General features: G+C 35.6%; 1 long non-coding RNA gene across 2 annotated transcripts in view; it reads left to right on the top strand.

Moving 5' to 3' along the window:
* Nucleotides 1-2,981: 2,981 nt before the first annotated feature.
* The window catches only part of LOC119866310, a 42,497-nt gene continuing 24,681 nt past the window's right edge, over nt 2,982-20,797 (top strand). For both annotated transcript variants that reach the window (XR_005379650.1, XR_005379651.1), the window contains exon 1: nt 2,982-3,073. This is a non-coding gene — a long non-coding RNA (uncharacterized LOC119866310). The remainder of the gene's footprint in view (nt 3,074-20,797) is intronic.

Below are 20,797 nucleotides of genomic sequence, written 5' to 3'. Positions count from 1 at the left end.
TTAAAACTAGTTCAAATCTCATGTACTATTGAAGACTTTCAACCAATTCAATAATCTTTCTCTCCTCTGAATTCTTGTATTGCTTATACAACTCATTTAGATCAATTCAATATTGAGTTACATTGTTATTTTACTTTTTGTGTGTGTAAAACTGCCTTTTATAATGAGAATCTAAGCAAATTAAGGGCAAGACTATATCCTACCTAAGCTCAACACAACGTTATGCACACAACTATTCAATACCTACTTTTCCCATTCATGAGTGGAGCTTGCTCAATTGCACTCAGATTGTGAGAAATCTAAGTCTCTGACAATCTATGGCACCAAAAGCTAAATCAATAAGTCTTTTCAATGAGCTATCATACAACATTATGCCATAGCATGTTTGACAACAACTCCAACTTGTATAATTCTTTATTGTTTACAATAACTGTCTTCATCTGATCTTATGCACATTGCTTAAACAAGAAATGCTTTACATATGTAGTCCATGTAGCAGATAAATTTTTTTCAAAGGATGAATTTAGGGGAAGTCTTCCCAAAGTTTGCTTGGGATACATGACAACATTAAAATACTCCAAAAACACCCAAAAACTTATGGTAAAATAAAAAAAGAAAAATGCTGCATACTTGCAGTGCCAATTGATAGAGCATGCAAACTTTGATCTTAGGGTCATGAGCTCACACTCCACATTGAATGTCGAGCTTACTTAAAAAAAGAAAAGAAAAGAAAAAAGAAAAAAAAGAAAAGAAAAGAAAGAGAAAGAAAGAAAGGAAAAAGAAAAGAAAAGAATAAAAACACTAGGGGATCCCTGAGTGGCTCAGCGGTTTAGCGCCTGCCTTTGGCCCAGGGTGCGATCCTGGAGTCCCAGGATCGAGTCCCACATCGGGCTCCCAGCATGGAGCCTGCTTCTCCCTCTGCCTGTGTCTCTGCCTCTCTCTCTCTCTCTCTATGTCTATCATGAATGAATAAATAAATAAATCTTAAAAAAAAAAAGAATAAAAACACTAGATATTCTTACAGAAGAAAATAATTGAATCTAACTCTTACCTCATAATATATGCATATTATATATTGCATATATATAATATGCATATTACATAGTGCATATATATTTCATAATATATGCAAAATTAACTCCAAAAGGACAGATTTAAACAAAAACTAAAAATAAATAAATAAATGCTGCATACTTTATCCAACTTTTAGAAATTCACACTGTACATTAATATACTAAAGCTCCTGTGAATTCTCCAAGTGAGTTAACTTTTTAAATCTAGTTTACCCCAGCCTTTCCCAGTGAAATCATGTGTTGCATAAGACTCAATAATATGTTGCAGAGCATACCTTAGGAACCATTGATTCTAAGATTCAGAATTTCATTTCCTCTTTCTTAAAGGTGATACCCAAATAGCACACTTTTTTCATTGAGTTATCAACATTAAAGTTTATTACGGTTAATTAAGAAAGATCTTAACATCATAATCCTTTGTTGTATCCAAACTTCTCCTTAAAGATTTGTCATGCAGAAGACTCTTTCAGTGCCTGGAGAACCAAATAAACAGTCCGTATATTTTAAGGTTCTTAGAAACAAGGACAATCATTTCATTTACCAGTTAGTCTCCCCAGTGCACAGAAAGGCTGTTAACTTTCCATTCACTAATATGTTTTTCCAGAGGTCCATTCTTTTTCTTTGGTTCAACTGTTAGATCACAATGGTAATACTTTAAAATATTCTATCTGGGAATGAATCTATTAACACCAAAGGAAGCTTTAGATTATGCACAGTGAGACTGCTTGACAAAAAAGAACAATGAAAAAGAACATCTATCCTGATATGATAGAGAACAAAACCTTCTAGCTATGCTGAAAATATTAAAATCTGGTTTGCAGCAGCTTCTGTCTCTCTATGAAAACAGAGAAAGATGGTGAAAGCATAGAGCTGGAATAGGGTTCTGGATGCCATAGTAACGGCATCTTCAGTGATGACATTATGTACCACCTGGTGCTCTCCTGACTAAATTGCAATATTATGTCTCAGTATTCACCAAGGTGGGAAAAAGCCCAGGCATAAAACAGAACAATCACATTAAAGCAACAATTCACCTACAGGTTGGAGTAGGATGCATCAATCTTTTTTATATTTCTAATAATGTCCTTTGTGCTACCAGGTGTTAGCTCCAAAGCAAGATTTGTGAGCAAAGCCAAAATTCAAAGTAAAAATAAAACAGAGAACTATAAATGTGTAAATCACAGACTTACATAGAACACCCCACTGAAATCTAATTATTTCAATAAAAAAAAAAATCTTGCCAAACTTTTAGTCTATTTAATCAAAAGAGGTTCTAGGGCAGAGGCTAAATGACCACTTTGGGGAAGAATGGAGGAGGGCTGGATAAGACTTTGGACTGGATGAACTATCAGGACTTTCACTACATTAAAATATAATGTTTTGTGACACAGTCACAGTGTCTCACAACATTAGAACTGAACAACCTGCATGACTTGAGAAAACTCCCACTTTTCCACCTGAGTAGGGAAAAACCCAGTTCTCCTCCTTTGTGTCTCTTTTACTGTCACATGAGTAACCACACCCCTGACACTTCTAACACCAGATGTGTGGGAGTCTTCCCCAGAAAGCAATTTTCTGCAACATCAGCTCGGTGACCTACAATTTAACTCAATTCTGACACTGTCTACTTGGACATAGCAACTTCAGATGCCAATTACAAATCCAGGTTGTCACCCGTGCTTCTGACATAGCCTAGCTATAAATCAGAGGCACCCACGACCCCCTCCTCAGATTCAATTAATTTGTTAGAGCAACTTACAGAAGTCAGAAAACCAGTTACTTACATTTAACAGTTTATTAAAGGATATGATAAAGGATACAAATGAACAGTCAGATCGAAGAGATACATAGGGTGAAGTCTGGAAGGATCTGGAGCACAGGAGCTTCTGTTACCATGGAGTTGGAATGCATCACCCTCCTGGTACTTGGATGTGTTCACCGACTTGAAAGCTCTTTGAACCCCATACTACTGGAATTTTTATGGAGGTTTCATCACTTGGGTATGATAGATCATTAACTCCATTTCCAGCCCTTCTCTCTTCTCAAGATAATGGGGGGAAAGCTGAAAATTCCAAGCTTCTATTCATGGTACAGACCTTCCGGTGATCAGCCCTCACCCCTAGGTACCATTGAGGAGCCCACCAGAGTTGCCTCATTAAAAAAAAAAAAAAGATACACCAACCACCCAGGGAATTATAAGGGTTTCAGGAGCCCTTTGTCAGGAACCGGAGTCAAAGACTAAACAAAAGATGTTCCTAGAGCTCTTATCATTTAGGAAATTATAAGAGTTTTAGGAGCTTTATGCCAGGAACTAGGAGTAGAGACCAATATATTTTCTATTATCACCTGTTACTAAATAAAGGTAATGATAATTTTCCACTTTTCCATGAAAGAGAAATCCTTTATGGTTTCATAAACCTAATCAAAAAAGAACCTTTTATCTAACTATGAGCCCTAATTCTTTCCTAGACATGTCAATATTTATTCAGTAAGCATCTATTCATTGAGAATTTGTTCAATGTGTAGCATTACAAGTGCTATAAAGGATATGTCATCCTTTCTGTTCATCAAATATTTCTGACTCTCTCCTTTCAGAACATAGTGGGATTGCACTTTCTGCCTCTTTATGAAGTTAGGTTTGAACATGTAATTTGTTTGGGCCAATGGTATGTTTAATATGTAATCTGTTTGGACCAGTGGCATATTAATTCCAAGAAGAAGTTTTAATATCCATGCATTTGTCATGCTCTGTCCCTACCATTTCCATGATCCTGGAAGCACATATCAGAATGAAGTCTCCATTATCTTAGGTCCTTGAGTCACTCCATTGAGCAGAACACCACTGCTGTCCCATGTTGGACATGAAATCCAAGAGGTGTGTGTAACTTCTATGTTACATGACTGAGGTTTAAATTGTTACCACAGTAAAACCAACCTTTTCTATCTGGTAAGAAAAAGATAATCGCTTTTAAGAGCACTTACTATTTACATAGCACATTATTTATTACTGCATTTATTCCTCACCACAAACCTATGATGAAATATCTTAACCTTCATTAACAGAAAAGAAAAGCATTTATCAGAGGGATTAATAACTTGCTCACGATCAAATAGCTGGAAAATGGCAGAGCTACAGATCAAACCAGGTTCTGAATCCATGGTCTTTCTACCACCCATAAAGCCTGTTCTTGCAAGAACTAAATTCTCAGACTAATTTTTTTGAAAGATGAAACACAATAATTTTGAGACAAAACAAGCATATAATATATATACAGACAATGTGAAAAAAATTGCAGAAATATAAATAGAAAAAGATCGATTTAGATCAAATTCAATTATTAATAGTGATACAGACATGTCTTGAGCCAAAATTATAAGATTTAGTAAAATTTTGTTGAATAGAAAGAATGGGGATAGCAACAGAGGCTGAAGGCACTGCACAAGCAAACAGGGACAGAAAAGAAACTATTAGCAGACCAATGCAGCAGAGGATTCTTAAAGAAAAAGAAGTAATAAATGGGTTATGAGTGGTATTTTATGGGTTTTCTTCCTATGGAACTAATTTTAAAGTATAGGGGTAAACTGTAAAATTCCAATCAGTTCTAGATGAACACATTTAAAACACATTTAAGAAAACTATAAACTTAAATGAAAATATTATGATCAAAATTAGAATCCTGCAGAACCTTAATGCTTTAAGTTTAAAATTCACTATTTTGTCACATCTTAAATTTAATTGTTAATTTTCCTCAGTAAAGTTCATGTCAAGGAACCCCTCTAGACCAATCAGATAGAAAGAGGTTACTATACAGACAGCAAAACCAATAAATAGTTCCATCCTCAAATGGGAGCAAGTGTCACTATCAGAGTTCCTTCTCAGTCAGTCATAATCTCAGAGTTGAAATCTCACAATGTATATAGACTATTCAGAATAAATAGTAGGAAATTGAATTATTTGAAATGGAAGAAGTATGAGTTGGAGTATTTGAAGAAAAAAGAATAGGTTCATGAGTTTGCCTTAATGGATGGTAGGTGTTGAATAAATGGACTTCCAGTTATGTGAAACTCCATAGGCAGGGAAGAAGTGATGTACAGGCATGTTTAAATTGCAGCAAAGATTATGGATTATTTCTCTTCTAGAGAAAATAGGAACGACCTGGCAAATTTGTGTTTGTGAAAAGAATCAACCAAATAACTAATCAATAAATTAATGTGTTAGAATTAGAATTAGAATTAGATTGTGGATGGGTTTACAGCTGACGATGCCCCAAAGGAATAGGCACCAGAGACTTTTGAACAAAGCAGTAATATAATTTAATTCATTTATATTTGTTACATTTGCATAGTGACCTGTTTTGTTTTATATTTCCTACAGTGCTAAAAATTGGTGAAAATACTGAGAAGCAATTGTCTTGAGGCCTTTTCTTAAATTCTAAGAAGCCTTTATTTGACCACTAAAATGTTTTTAATGGAAATAGTTTTTGTTACAAATGCCTACAACAGCATTTTAATATTAAATTTAGAAAATGTAATTTTAAGAAAGGACCCATTCATAATAGTAAATAATAATAATAGCTATATAATGCTGTAGGGGAGCAAATTTAGCCATTCCAAGATATGCTTCTTTGGCATATTGATTATTTTAAGCTGGGTTTGTTTTTTTTTAAGATTTTATTTATTTATTTGAGAGAGAGAGAGAGAAAGCATGAGCAGAGGATAGGCACAGAGGGAGTGGGAGAGGAAGAAGCAGACTCGAGCAGGGAGCCTGATATGGGGCTCCATCCCAAGGACTCCAAGATCATGACCTGAGCCGAAGGCAGACACTTAACCAAGTAGCCACCCAGATATGTGAATTATATTTCAATAAAGCTTTTACCAAAAAACTAAAAAAAAAAACAAGTAACACAAAAAATACATAGATGTAGAAATAATTAATGTAACATTTTAATATATGTTGAGATGCTTTTTAAAGAAAATAGGATTGATTATACAGTATATGCTATTATGAAACCTGCTTTTTTGGTTTTACATTATATTAAGACTACTTTTCCAAATCAATGAGCATTAAAAATCATATTAATCATATAGTATTTCTTTATATGAATATATCATAATTTATCAAATCTATTCCTTGGCTATTATAGCATTTTCAAATTTTGATGTTAAAAGCAATGATATCAGAATATTGTAAGATTTTTTCTATTGGGTGCAAGTTTAGAAAAAATTATGAATGAAAGGAAATATTAATGTTTTAATATACATGTTGCTGAAAAAGTTACAGCAATTTATTCTGAGAATTCTCCTATTCACATAATTTATCTAAATTGAAAATTATCATTTTATATCCTTGCCAAGTAAAAATTGCTGTATTATGGTTATCTTAACTTACATTTCCTTAATAACTAAGGTATTTCAATAATTTTTTATAGATATAGTACAAAATTAATTTTTAAATTGACCATTCATATCCTTTGCCCACTTTTCTATTGATATGTTTGTCCAAGTGTTTTTGAAAGATAAACCTAGTTAGAACATACTAAATAGATTGGAGCATGTGTGCTGCCTGAATGTAACTGAGAGAAGATAAGATTTCAAAATCATAAATCTTCATTTCATTTGAATTGCAATAAAACTATAGCTTCTTTTCTTTAGCCCCAGAGTGATATTGTGGTCAAAAGAACAGTATACCACAGTAATTTCAATTTTTAAGCCCAAGTCCTTTATTCCTATTTCTTGAACACTGTAAAGGAAAATGCATACGTAGAATGAGTAACAATGTTTGTTAAAAATTCTCTTTTCCTCTCTCATCCATGCTTTCACTTTAGTGCCTTTTGAGCCTATTTCCCTCTTCAAAGCCACCTAGAAGCTAAATGCTTCTCCTATTCAAGCAACCTCTGTTCCTATCCTCTCCCTCTCTCTCTACTACTGTTTATCATGTATTATGCAAATATAATTAAAAACAAAATTTCCTGGGACCCCTGGGTGGCTCAGTCAGTTAAGCATCCAACTCTTGATCTTGGCTTAGGTCAAGATCTCAAGGTCACAAGGTCTAGTCCTGGGTGGAGCTCCTCACTGGACATAGAGCCTTCTTAAGTTTTTTCTCAAAAAAAAAAAAAAAAAGAGTTTGTTTTTTTTTTTCTCTCTCTCTCTCTGGCCCTCCCCAACTGTTCGCATGTGTTTGTGCACACATGTGCCCATGCTCTCTCTTAAAGAAATAAATCTCCTGCCAACTCAGATAACTTCTCCATGAACGTATAAGAGAAATAAAATGGTTTTATTAATGAATAAATATTAAACCAGAAAGTGACACACATCACAGGCAATCCACTAAGAAATTGCAAAGACGGAAAAATATCTCACCCTTTTATATAGTCAGGCATATTCAGCCCATTGCATACATATTCTAAAATGGAATGATAACTAGTCCTTAAGTAAGATAACTTGAGAGCACCATGTGTCACACATAGTCCATCCTAGATTCACTCAGTAATTGAGGGGGCTATCATAGTTCTGGAGTGGGGCACCCATGGAGGCTAGGCTTCTACCCTCCCACAGAAACTGAGAGAATAGGGACACTATTTTCCTTAATGATTATGTTTCAAAGAAATGGGTCCCAGGTCCTTGGGGAACATACTCCAGGGTTGTAATGCAGGCAAGAGGCTGATTCTGGCTTTAAAAAGGTTTATATACATCCCAAAGCACAACTGCAAGTTTTCTAAAGAAAATGCTCTGAAAGAAAAAAAATGGGGTGGGGGGGGTAGTCTCCATTCCTTTTTGTACCAGGAAAAATAAAATAATTTGTTTTTTCTTTTTCCTTTTGTATCTATTCTTACATATGCAAATAAGCTTGACCTCACTCAGCTTGGCAACACCACACTTTTCCACTGAGAGTAGGGAAGTGTAGGCCAGTCCTCTCTGGTGAGAGGGCAGAGCTGAGAGATGCTTCACTGTCCCTGAGGACATGTTCCTCAGATTATTAAAGCACATCTGGATCATGGGAAGGGAGTTGGGATAATTGGCTGATGGGCATTAAGGACAGCACTTAATGTAAAGAGCACTGAGTGTTAAATAAAAATTTTTAAATAAAAAATAAAAATAAATAATTAGAACAAAACATATCTAAAGCAGCAATCAATGTTCTCAAGTTCCAGTCCTACTTCTGCAACTAATTCGCTGAGTGCTTCGGGTGTTCTTACTTCTACAAATTTCAGTTCCTTCATCAGAAAACTGAGAGGATGTAATTCATTCCAACTGTAAAATTCAGTTTTTCATGAGCTGCATGTACAGAGGAAATAAATGGCAATGGGCTCTTCAAACAGATGTCCTAATAAAAGGTGAAATGGTGGATTTCCAGAAAATAGAAACATGACTTCAAATAATGGAGAGAAGCAGCTGAGAAGGTAGAGAAGTAGAAGGACCAAGATTCCTCATCCAGAATAACATGGAACAATTCACATCAAACCACCAACAGCCAGAAAGCAAGAGGGACAAAACTTTACCTGGGTGGCTCAGTTGATTGGGCATCTGGCCTGTGGGTCAGGTCATGATTCCAGGGTCCTGGGATCAAGCCTCACATTGGACTCTCTGCTCAATGGGGAGCCTGCTTCTCCCTCTCCCTCTGCCTGCTGCTCTGCCTGCTTATGCTTTCTCTCTCTGTCAAATAACAAGTAAATAAAATCTTAAAAAAAAAAAAAAAGACACACGAGGGATATGATTACCAAATCTCTGTGCACTGAGTTCTGCTAAATTACACATCTGACCTTCCAGCTATATCTTGAAAAATCATTATCAATGCAATCATCTGAGCATATGACAATAATGATATCTAAATTATAAAACTATTTATTTATTTATTTATTTATTTATTTATTTACTTTAAAAGATTTTATTTTTAAGTAATCTCTACCCCAACAAGGGGCTTGAACTCACAACCTTGAGATCATGAGTTGCATGCTTTCTTTTTAAGATTATTTATTTATGAGAGACACACAGAGAGAGAGAAAGAGGCAGAGATAGGCAGAGGGAGAAGCAGGCTCCATGCAGGAAGTCTGATGGGAGACTCGATCCCAGGACTCTGGGATCACACCCTGAGCCAAAGGCAGATGCCCAACCGCTGAGCCACCCAGGTATCCCAGTTGCATGCTTTACCAACTGAGCCAGCCAGGTGCCCCCATAAAACAATTTTAAATACAAAAACATATAATGGTCATATCTTACAAATATGGGATGTTCTGCTCTTTATTGCCTAATTTGTCAGTCAATCTAAATAATGTATATTTTTTTATTTTTTTTAAATAATGTATATATTAAATAAATGTAAGTAGGTATATCATTTATCTATTGCACAAGAATGCTGCCTAGCCCACAACCATAGTGGCATTCAACAACATTTATTTAGCTCTCCATCTGTGGATTTCTGCCCACCTGACTGAGCTCATGCATGGGTGCATGATTCACCAAGAATCAACTGATGTAGGACTCTTCAGCTGGGCAGACTGGGAGAACACAGTTCTGTTCCAGGTATGTCTTTGTTCATCAGTCTAACTGAGCATCCCCCTCAAGATAAAGCAGGAGTGGCAAGTGAAGGCTCCTTTCCAGCCTCTGCTTGGTCACTTTGCCAAGTCTTAGGATGACCAACTTGTCCTAGTTTGCCTTGTCTGTCCCACATGCAGGAAGCCCCCTTAGCTCCAGGCAAACAGGGCAGTTGGTTACCCTACAACATTCCATTTAACAAAATAAATAACATGGCCCAGCTCAGACTATTGGTGCCCTACCAAGTTGCCCTACAGGGCAAAGAGCATGAAGACAGGAAGTCATTAATACAATCAATCTACCACACAGGTTGTTTTTTTTTTTTAATTTTTTTTAATTTTTATTTATTTATGATAGTCACAGAGAGAGAGAGAGAGAGAGAGAGAGAGAGAGAGGCAGAGACATAGGCAGAGGGAGAAGCAGGCTCCATGCACCGGGAGACCGATGTGGGATTTGATCCCGGGTCTCCAGGATCGCGCCCTGGGCCAAAGGCAGGCGCCAAACCGCTGCGCCACCCAGGGATCCCCACACGGGTTTTTAATTTCTTGCTACCTATGTGTACTATTCGTGGGTTTCCAATAAAACAATCCACAGAAACAGTCTTATGTCCCAGGACTGCGATTCCACCTCAGTTCCTATAGAGGTCCTTGACAAACCGCTCCTCCAGATTGACTTCTTAGCTGCCAAAGTTGTGTCTTTTGAATTGCAAAACCAGGGAAGTACAAAACTCTTGACACTAAAAATGGTTTCCAACTTCAACCTGCAAAGATAAGAGCTTTGACAATTTCTCCTCAAAAACACAGATCAAATATGCCCTGAATTAACCTATTAATAATTTTCTCATTAACAAGAGAACTGCTAGAGCTCTACAGTATACTTCTAAACTGGAGAACTTTACATTTGGCCTAATCTATAGAACTAATTAACAAAGGTATGTGAGACCTTCCCTCCTCAAAAAGAAACAAAACAAAACAACGTTACTCTACTACTATGACCAAAGCACATGAATTTTCATGCAAACCGTAAACCTTTAAGCACATATTCCTTATTCGTGTTAGAGGAAAAAAAATTCCATTTTCAAAAAATTTAACTCTAAAATACATTTTTTTTTATCCACTTAGCGGCTATTTCATCAAATGGAAAGAAAACTGCTCAACTACATATTCAAACATTTTTTTTCTTTACTATATTCTTACTAAAGTCTCTGTTGCCTAGAAGGATTTCATAGAACCTTTTCTAAAGAAGATAGTCATCTAATTTGGGCTGTTATCTCATTTAATCCTCATAATTTCACACAATTTACTATCTATCCTTCAATTTTTTTTCTATTTCATTAACTTGAGACAGAGAAAATTGTAATTTTCCTCCTCAGGATTATTCTGATTCTGCCTTCAACTGTCCTTAAATATTTTATGGGTATGTCTCCAGGAAAAAAATAATGTGTTCTCTGGAATAATTCTTGATGACTATGTTTCTCAAACACAAGCAAAATCTACCAAGGTATCTGTTAGAGTAGATGAGGAAAATGTGCAAATCCCTACTCAGCTCAGGAAGTTCATCACCACATATTCCCTGGTCATCTCTCATAAGCCTCAAACTTCTACAGCAATAAAAACTAGCTCCTCATAAGTTTGTCAATTCATAGAATATTGGTGCTAAGTATATTGCTCACTTACCTATCTCCATTTTCAATATTCACAGTATTTATTAAATTTCCTACCCATTTGTTCAAAGAAAAAAGTAATATATTTGATACTTTCTATAATAAAACATCAGAAAAATGGACAAATCTGTAAAGTATAATAAAATTATAGAAACATATACATATTACCTTATATATTATATACATGAATGTATTTTACATATTTTATTATACATAGTATATATATTACATATTTTACTATATTTTATTGTATTGTATATAATTATGAATTATATTATTGTTTTATTATATAATTATAGAAAAATCATAACAAATGTGACACCTTAAATCAGTGGGAGAAGGATAGGTAAGTCAATAAATAGTATTAGGAAACTAACCTTATGCAAAAGTACATTCTAGACTTATTAAAGATTTAAATGTCAATATGAAAAACTAGCAGTACTAGGTGAAAAGATAGGAAAATGTCTATAAATATCAGGGCAGGGAAGGAGTTTATAATATAAAATAATAACATAGAAACCATATGAAATAGGCAAGAAGAGTAACAATGTTATTTACAAAAAGATTTTGTTTAAATATTACCGGCAATAAAGAAGGGCTCTGGAAGTTTTAGCAAATCATGCCCCTTGCCTCCAGTACACTGGCATGGCCATCTGACTAGGTGGTGATGAAGGGATGGGTCAGGATAGATTCATCTATATTTATCAGATTACTGGCCATGTTCTAGGCACCATGCTACCTTCTAGGGACTTTGAGATGATCCATTCTACGATGGAAGAGCCAAGAGCCCTGTGAATCAGATAGATTTCTGTTCATAATACAGCAAGCATGGTAGCAAAAAGTTCCAGACAGGCAGGGAGCCTCAGAAGGTACCAAGTTTTATTGTAGGGAAAAGGGTATATATCAGTGATCCTCAAAATGAAAGAGCAAGAAAAATGATGTAAAGACAGATATGCTTTGATTTTCCACCACTCATGTGTGTGCTAAAGATATTCCTGGGATCCTGATAAGTGACTTGTTTTCCCTTAACCTCAGCTGCCTCATTTATAAACTAAACGTCTCAACACAGCTAACCATTAAGGTCACTTCTTGTAGTATCACACCAGCCTATCAAGCAGCTTCAAAATCATAAGACAGATACCTAGGTCACAGATCACTCTATGACCTATATGCATGCATGAATCATATGTGCTCCAACTACTTTAGATCTGCTCTATAAATTGTTCCTTAGCTGAAATGTTTCTAGAACAGACTCTGTCTCTCACCTTCCTGGGGTCTAGAAACTCATGGAAAAGTTTCATAAGGTTTCATGGATCTTTTATGCTGCTGCCCTTACATTCTTTTAAGAGAATTGCCTTCTTGAATGAACTCCTTTAAAAATTCTCTCTACAGTTTTTTAAGTGTATAGTTTCTCAAAGACTCTTGTTTAAGAAAACTGGGCATTTGCTTTCTTAATCCTATGCTGTGTATAATGGAAAGAACATTTGCCTGAGAATAAAGAGGGCTGGATTCTTGCTTCAGCAAAATCACTAACCTATATATCATTATTATCTTACATATAGCAGGCACTCAGCAAATGCTTGTGGAACTGAATTGGAAATGCTAGGCCATTATTGTGAAGGATTTGGTGTTGTAACACTACCACCTAGTGGGAAATCAGATGAGAAAAAAAAATTCAAGGCATTCCTAAAAGCATGCTTTTGAACACCTTTGGACCAAATATTGGGGGTCTCTTTGTAAACAACAAGTCAAATGTTAAATCAAAATTTCTTGATCAAAAAAAAAAAAAAATTTCTTGATCATTGGAGTCAGAATATATGAGTAGGTAATACATGAAAAAAGATATTTGTGGTCAAGTAATTTTGGATAATTCAGAGTAAAATAAAAATTAGTAAGTTTTCTAAAATGTCAGGCTTCTAATATCTAATTTGCATTTTGACTCTCTAAGAAAGAGGATATTCAATATATTCTTAATTTGTGGTACACTTTTATCCATGTTACAATGTTTTTGGAATCAGAATTGGACTTAAAATTGATGTGTATATTTAATTTAGGTATTGACTTTTCTCTGAAAGTTATTAAACCAATGATTAAGACTTACAACTACACTTTTATTGAAGATAAGTATAGTAATATGCAGGTTTCACAAACTTTATTTGAATAATGGTCTTTTTTTGGAGACTCATAAGAAAATAGTACATGGAATGTATTCTCGTAGGAATATATTACGTGGAACATATGTATACACATAATATATTCCTATCGTGGATCAAATTCAAAATGTTGATCTAATAATACTGGAATGGTTGTAATGATAAATTGGTAGGTTGTGCATTGACTTTGGCATTCTTACTATGAAAATCAGTTTCACCTTTGTGCTCTAGTCAATGGCTTGAAGCCCAGCAATTAGAGCAGCTGGATAAAATAAAATAAAGTAAAATCTAATTAAAAATACTAAGTTTGGTAGGAACATAGAAATATATCCTATAGAAGAGCGATGAGGATATAGGGACCTAACATAGTTCTTTTCATCTCAAATTGTGTGCAGGAGCCAGGGTACTGCAGGGAACTCACAGGACACTTTAACTCACGGGATATTTTAAATTTTCAAGTGTAACTTATCTGACATCTCTCAGATGCCACATGAACTATTAGCCCAAAGTAGTTCACCTTCAAACTGTACATTCCCTTCATTGATGCCATATCTTTATAAAGCTTTTTTTACTGTTATTTTTTGAAAGTGCTGTGTTTGTAAATAAATGAAATCGTTAATTTTCTTTTTCTTCCTTTTTTTTTCTTTTTTTGCCTGGAGGTGCCATAAGAATTTCCGAGGCACAAAGTGCAGTATGAACAAAAAAAGTCTGATAACCTCTAAACAAATCCATTAAACAGTTAACAAATACTTAAGAACTCATTACATACCAGCCATTTTTTGCAGTGCCAGCAATAACAGCAATAAAACAAAACCAAGCCCCTACTCTTCTGGAACTTACATCTTAGAGAAGAAAAATACAGAATAATGAATAAATATGCCTATCTGTGTGGTATGAAGAGCAATTCAGTACTGCCCAGTTATGCTTTGATTACATTAACCCTGTTTAAAAACCTCTGATGGATTCTCACCACCTATCAAATAAAATTTAAAATCCTTTGTCTAGTCTTCAAGTTTCTCCACAATATTCCCAATAATTTAATGACTATAATTTCTTCCCATGAGACTCCTTGATATAGAGGTTGTTATGTACTAGTTTACAGATGGTCCCCATGTGAATGCATCATCTTTCTTATCAAGATACATACCTACTTGAGGGAAGGGACAAAATATCATTCAATTTTGTATTCCTTTCAGGACTAACACAGTTCCTTTTCTACAGAACGTACTCAATAAATAATTGTCAAATAACTGAAAGATATAGATAATAACATACAAATAAGATCATTTCGATTCCCAACCTCACTAGTGATTACTCATCTGCATAAATTTCTTAAAGATTAATCCAAACTTCTCTACTCAATCAGTGGATGTCTTTTTTTTTTTTTAAGATTTTTTATTTATTTATTTGAAAAAAGAAGGAGAGAGAGCACAAGCAGGGTTAAGGGGCAGAGGGAGAGGGATCCCTGGGTGGCGCAGCGGTTTGGTGCCTGCCTTTGGCCCAGGGCGCGATCCTGGAGACCCGGGATCGAATCCCACGTCTGGCTCCCGGTGCATGGAGCCTGCTTCTCCCTCTGCCTATATCTCTGCCTCTCTCTCTCTCTCTGTGTGACTATCATAAATAAATAAAAAGATTTAAAAAAAAAAGGGGGGGGCAGAGGAAGAGGGAGAAGCAGACTCCCTGCTGAGCAAGGAGCCCACCAAGGGCCCTATCCTAGGACCCCGGGATCAGGACCTGAGCGGAAAGCAGACGCTTAATGGAATGAGCCACCCAGGCACATTGCAATCAGTGGATATCTAAAACTGCATTATTATATAACCATTCCTTTGACTAAAGACTTCCATTACAATGAGAATATAGCTTGGAAAGATAGTATGAAATCTTCTTAGCCTTTTTTTGCCTTACATCTAATCTGAGAGCAGTTTTAGCCATTCAGTAAGTACTTGTGGGTTGGGTAAGTAAATGACTGAATTAATAAGTAGACAAATAAGAGTAAGAATGATTCCACAACTAACAAAAGATAGAAATTATGCCAACCCAAAAATTACAGCTTACACTATGAAGGTGAAATAGGAAACTAACTTTGCTCACTTAAATGAATAAATCGAGAAACAAAGATGTTAAGATTTGTTCATGAGTTAAATTGTAGAAGGACTTAGGAGCCCAGGATTGAACCTAGCACTCCAATACTAATATGTCATCTAATTATCTTAATGTATTCCACATTTCAGGTTTAAACTTGTAGTGTCAATGCAGTCCTACCATGCTTGAGACTCCATCTGGAGTTACTCCAGTTGAGAATCTCAAAAGTATTTCTTTTTTTTTTTAAGACTTTATTTATTTATTTATTCATGAGAGACACAGAGAGAGAGAGGCAGAGATATAGACAGAGGGAGAAGCAGGCTCCATGCAAGGAGCCCAATGTGGGACTTGATCCTGGGACTCCAGGATCATGCCCTGTGCTGCTTAACCGCTAAGCCACCCAGGTATCCCAACTCAAAAGTATTCCTAATCAGGTTTATTTCAGGCAGTAGAAATGAACCAACACTATCCACTCTGAGCCTGGGCCCATTTCCAGTATCCCACCATTGAACACTGACTCACTTTGCCTGTTTCATTTCCATGTCCCCAGGGCCCAAAGTAGTGTCTTTGGAATATTCCTTCTCATACATTTTATGTGAAAGTTAACATTTATTATATACAAAGGGTCACTTTAATAAATTAGAAGAAAGATGAAAACATCAGATATAATTAAATAATTTAATATAAATAATTACTGAAAACATTTAAATAATTACTGGAAACATTCGAGTGACCAATTTGAGAGATGTTTTGGTTTCCTTGAGACAAAGGTTTTCCCAGGATGCAGGACTTTCAGTGATAAAACCGGAAGTGCCCCAGGCAAACTGGGATGGTTGGTCATCTAAAATCAAACTAGCTTGAGGGTGGCTCATCAGTTGAGCGCCTGCCTTCCACCCAGGGCTTGATCCTGGAGTCCCAGGATCGAGTCCCACGTCGGGATCCCTACGAGGAGCCTGCTTCTCCCTCTGCCTGTGTCTCTGCCTCTATGTGTCATTCATGAATAAATAAATAAAATATTTTTTAATAAAAACTAGCTTGAGGAGATAATGTGAGAAATGTCATTAAGCAAATTTTCTGTTTGAAAAAGTTACTTAATCTCTTTGGATCTCACTTCATTTGCCTATAAAATAGGGCTGATAAAGGTGCCTACCTTATATGCTGGTTATGAAGATTCAACCGTTATACAGAAGTGCTTATAAACAGTGTAAATTAGTAAGTTCCAGTTCCTACCATTATCATCTTTGCTATTATTTTATGAGGTACTCATAAATGTGTGCTCCATGAAAATGTAATGAGACAACTACAACTTATTCTATGATTTTTGTTCTAAAAATATATACTCACAATAATTTTAACTATTCAGGTCTTAGCTATCCATTATTTTCTACTGGATGTGGACATACTTTTAAGGAAATCTCCTTATTGTGATTATTAAAGATAAAATGAAACCTAACCATTGAAAAATTAAGTATCCTGTGGCCTATAGACTCATTTAATACAGACCCTAAGTCTACCCTGCCAGACTATAAATTAAAGAATTAAAAGCCCCAATGATAGTCCATTTTAAGATTAAATGATTGGAAAATTAATCATTCCCAGAAAGAGACTTTGAGGTAGAGGGGAAATACCTTGCCTAAAACCAATTTAGAAACCATCATAAGGCCAACAACCTGCTAATGCCTGAGTCTAGAAAATGCCATTCCTTTTTGATGATTCCTACACAAAGATTCTGAGCATGACAGATCATAATTATGTATTAATTGATAATTATATATTTCACTATCAACACCACCCCTAGAATATAAAAGTCAGGGGCCCTATCTTATCTCCATTGTGTCACAGGGCCTATAATCATGCCTACTCCTTAATAAGTACTCAGTTAAACAAGATAACAATGTAAGTTTGGTTTAACACCAGATTTTTTTCAAAGCCAAAACACATATTAAAAAGAACAATATCAAAAAAAAAAAAAAAAAAAAAAAAGAACAATATCAGTTAACAAGAAGACATTAAACAAACATTTGTAACATCTCTACCACAGTAAAAGTGTCTGCCAGGTTTAACATCTGGTTAATTTAATAACACGTTTTTAAAATAGTGCTCTAAATTCCCTAAAGGCAAGTTCACAACAAGTAAAATTCAAGCATTTTATTTTCAAAACAATTTTAAGTTCAGATGTATACATTTGACTCTATTCAACAGATGAGATCTTCCTCCTCAACATTATTGCTCCATTCTTAGTTGGGGATACTTTTCCAGTGTGTAGACACAGGCACTAGCAGGAATCTGGACTTACATGTAAACAGAATTATACTACTGTACTGCAATTTTTTTCTTTATTCTTATAATGATATATATCATGAACATTCTTCATTTTCAGTACATGTTGATCTTTCTTATCTTATTTTTGCCCAAGCATTTTCTGAATAAAAGGAATTACAGATCATAGACAGATCACAACATTGTTGACTAATATTTCAGAACTCTGTTCTCACCTACCCAACCTCTTATGCCCAACCCTCTATGAAAGGGGAAAAGTATACCTCTCTAGAGACAATAAATGTCATTTTTTCTCCAAACAGCCATTTGAGACCTTATATTAGTTTGGTAGGGCTACCATAGCAGGCTACCATAGCAGGTACCACACACTGTGTGGCTTAAACAATAGAAATTTATTTCCACATAGTTCTGGAGTCTAGAAATTCAAGATCAGAGTGTGAGCAGGGTTGTTTTTTCTGAGAAGAGATTCTTCCTCTTTCCCTAGCTTGCAGATGGACATCTTTTTCCTGAAACTTCACATCATCTTTCTTCTGTGCATGTCCATGTCCTAGTTACCAAGACTTTTTAAGTCTTTTTATTATTATTATTATTTTTTTTTAGAGAAAGGGAGAGACAGAAAGAGAGAGAAAGGGGCAGAAGGAGAATCCCAAGTAGGGTCCATGGCCCCCGCACCGAGCCTGATGCAGGTCCTGATCCCACAACTCTGAAATCATGACCTGAATGGAAATCAAGAATCAGATGCTTAACTGACTGAACCACCCAGGCACTCCCTAATGTCTTACAAGGATATCAGTCATATTGGATTAGGGCCCACATTAATTACCTCTTTTTACCATTTTAAAAATCCTGTATTCAGGGGCCCCTGGGTGACTTAGTGGGTTAAGCATCTGCCTTTGGCTCAGGTCATGATCCCAGGGTCCTGAGATCTAGCTGTTGTCAGGCTCCCTGCTCATCAGCGAGTCTGCTTGGCTCCCTCCTCTACCCTCTGCCTCCCTTACTCTGTTGCACACACACACACTCTCTCTCTCTCTCAAATAAATAATTTTTTTAAAAAGATCCTATATTCAAATATAGTTATATCTGAGGAACTGGAGGTTAGGACCTCTCAATTAATACATGAATTTTGGTAGACAGAGTTCAGCCTATAATAGACCTATATTTAAGAATATATTCATGTTTGCATATCATATACATTTAAACATTAATTTTAGCAATAAGAACTATGAGACTACACTGTTTTATCAAAATTCTAAATTAAGTAGTATGGGAACTAGGACTTTAACTAGGGATTCCAGTTACTGACAGGAGTAGAGATGGTTTTGCTACTGTTTGTATCACTCTTTGCATTTGGATTGCTTTTATTTATCAGAATGGATGCTTACAGGAAAATTTATCTTTCATGTGAAATCATCATCAGAAAATAATAGCATCAATGGCAGCCAGTCACAGTTGAGGAGACATGATTGTCTGGCTTAGTGCATTTGGTAAAAATGAAGTATTTAAAATGCTTAATGCAGTCACTTATCATTCTGTCATCCAGGCATTTCTATTTCCCAGTGAGACCTAAGCCTCAATCTCGTCTTAAATTTATGCAGTATCTATTACCAATGCCATTTGATATGGCACAACCTTTTCACAAAGTACCTGCTGGGGAGTAATTTCTTCTTGCATAATTTCTACATTGATTTCCAAGACACCAATGGCCTGAATAAAAACCAAGGTGCATATTAATCTCCTGCTTACTTGAATTCTTTTATTCAGGAATTATTTTCATGTATTAACCTTAGTGTGAACAATTTTCAACACCTAACCTACAGAAAGAAATTAGAGACAGAGCTCATAGGCAGGTTTGAGCTGACAGGAACGTCATTTAAGGTCACAATGGGGTCAATGGTCCACTTGTTTCAGCCTTTTCATGTGAGCTCAAAGAAAAGTGGAGGTCTTCAACTTATTCTAGCTTAGAAATAAAGACTCTCTTCTTTGATAAAGGAGATGCAATGCTCTAGTCTGTGGTTGTTGTTTTTTAATTTCCTATGTGTAGGTGTGATAAACAATAACAGACTTTGAGTACAGAATACAGTGACAGAAAAAGTCCTGAGGAAATTTCTTTTTAATGTCAGAAGTGGTAGTCTACACAGAGAAAGATTTTATTTCTTAATTTATTTTAGAGAGAGAGCACAAGAGATGGAAAGGGTAGAAGGGGAGGGAGAGGGACAAGCAGACTGTGCTGAGCACAGAAGCCCATAAGGGGGCTAGATCTCACTTTCTCAAGATCTCACATCTCAAGACCCTGAGATCATGACCTGAGCTGAAATCAAGAGTTGGACACTTAACCAACTGAGCCACCCAGGCACCCCACCAATTGTCTTTTATCACATTGATTCAAGACCCCCAGTCCTTGAACCTAGGACGGTAGAGTATAAAAAGATTTTTCCTCCCCTACAACATCCAGACACACCTATGTACCTGCAGTCACTCACACACACACACACACACACACACACACACCACTTAAGTAGAGACAAATATATATAAGTAGGCATACACACACAAACACAGGTAAACATACCCAGACTTACACAAAGACACATATATACACGATAAAATCCTTACAAACAGACTTACCAAAATTTTTAAGTCTATATAAAATAGCTAAACACTATATTTTCTCTTAGAGATGCATAACTTCCTTTAAGGGATTTTATAAAAAGAAATTAGATCAAATTTTCTTAACATAGCACTTTCCAAAATTATTTGAACAGAATTTTCTCATACTGCTTTGAGCGTCTTAAGGAACAGTCTTCTGTAGGACACTGGTTTGGGAAATACTGGGGAGATCACCCAATGAAGTAGGTATATCAGATTATTTTAGCCCAGGGAATATTAATATCACTTGGAGAGATTTTTCAAAATTCAGAATCTCAGAATCCGTCCCAGATGTATTAAATTGAATCTATGCTCTCAATCCATTATGTGTTAATCTCAGCACTAAAATTTCAGAGAACAATCCACTT

This window comes from Canis lupus, chromosome 27, assembly GCF_011100685.1.
Source record: "Canis lupus familiaris isolate Mischka breed German Shepherd chromosome 27, alternate assembly UU_Cfam_GSD_1.0, whole genome shotgun sequence".
Lineage (NCBI taxonomy): Eukaryota > Metazoa > Chordata > Mammalia > Carnivora > Canidae > Canis > Canis lupus.
Note: the sequence above shows the minus strand (reverse complement) of the source record. Positions and strands in the feature narration are given on the sequence as shown.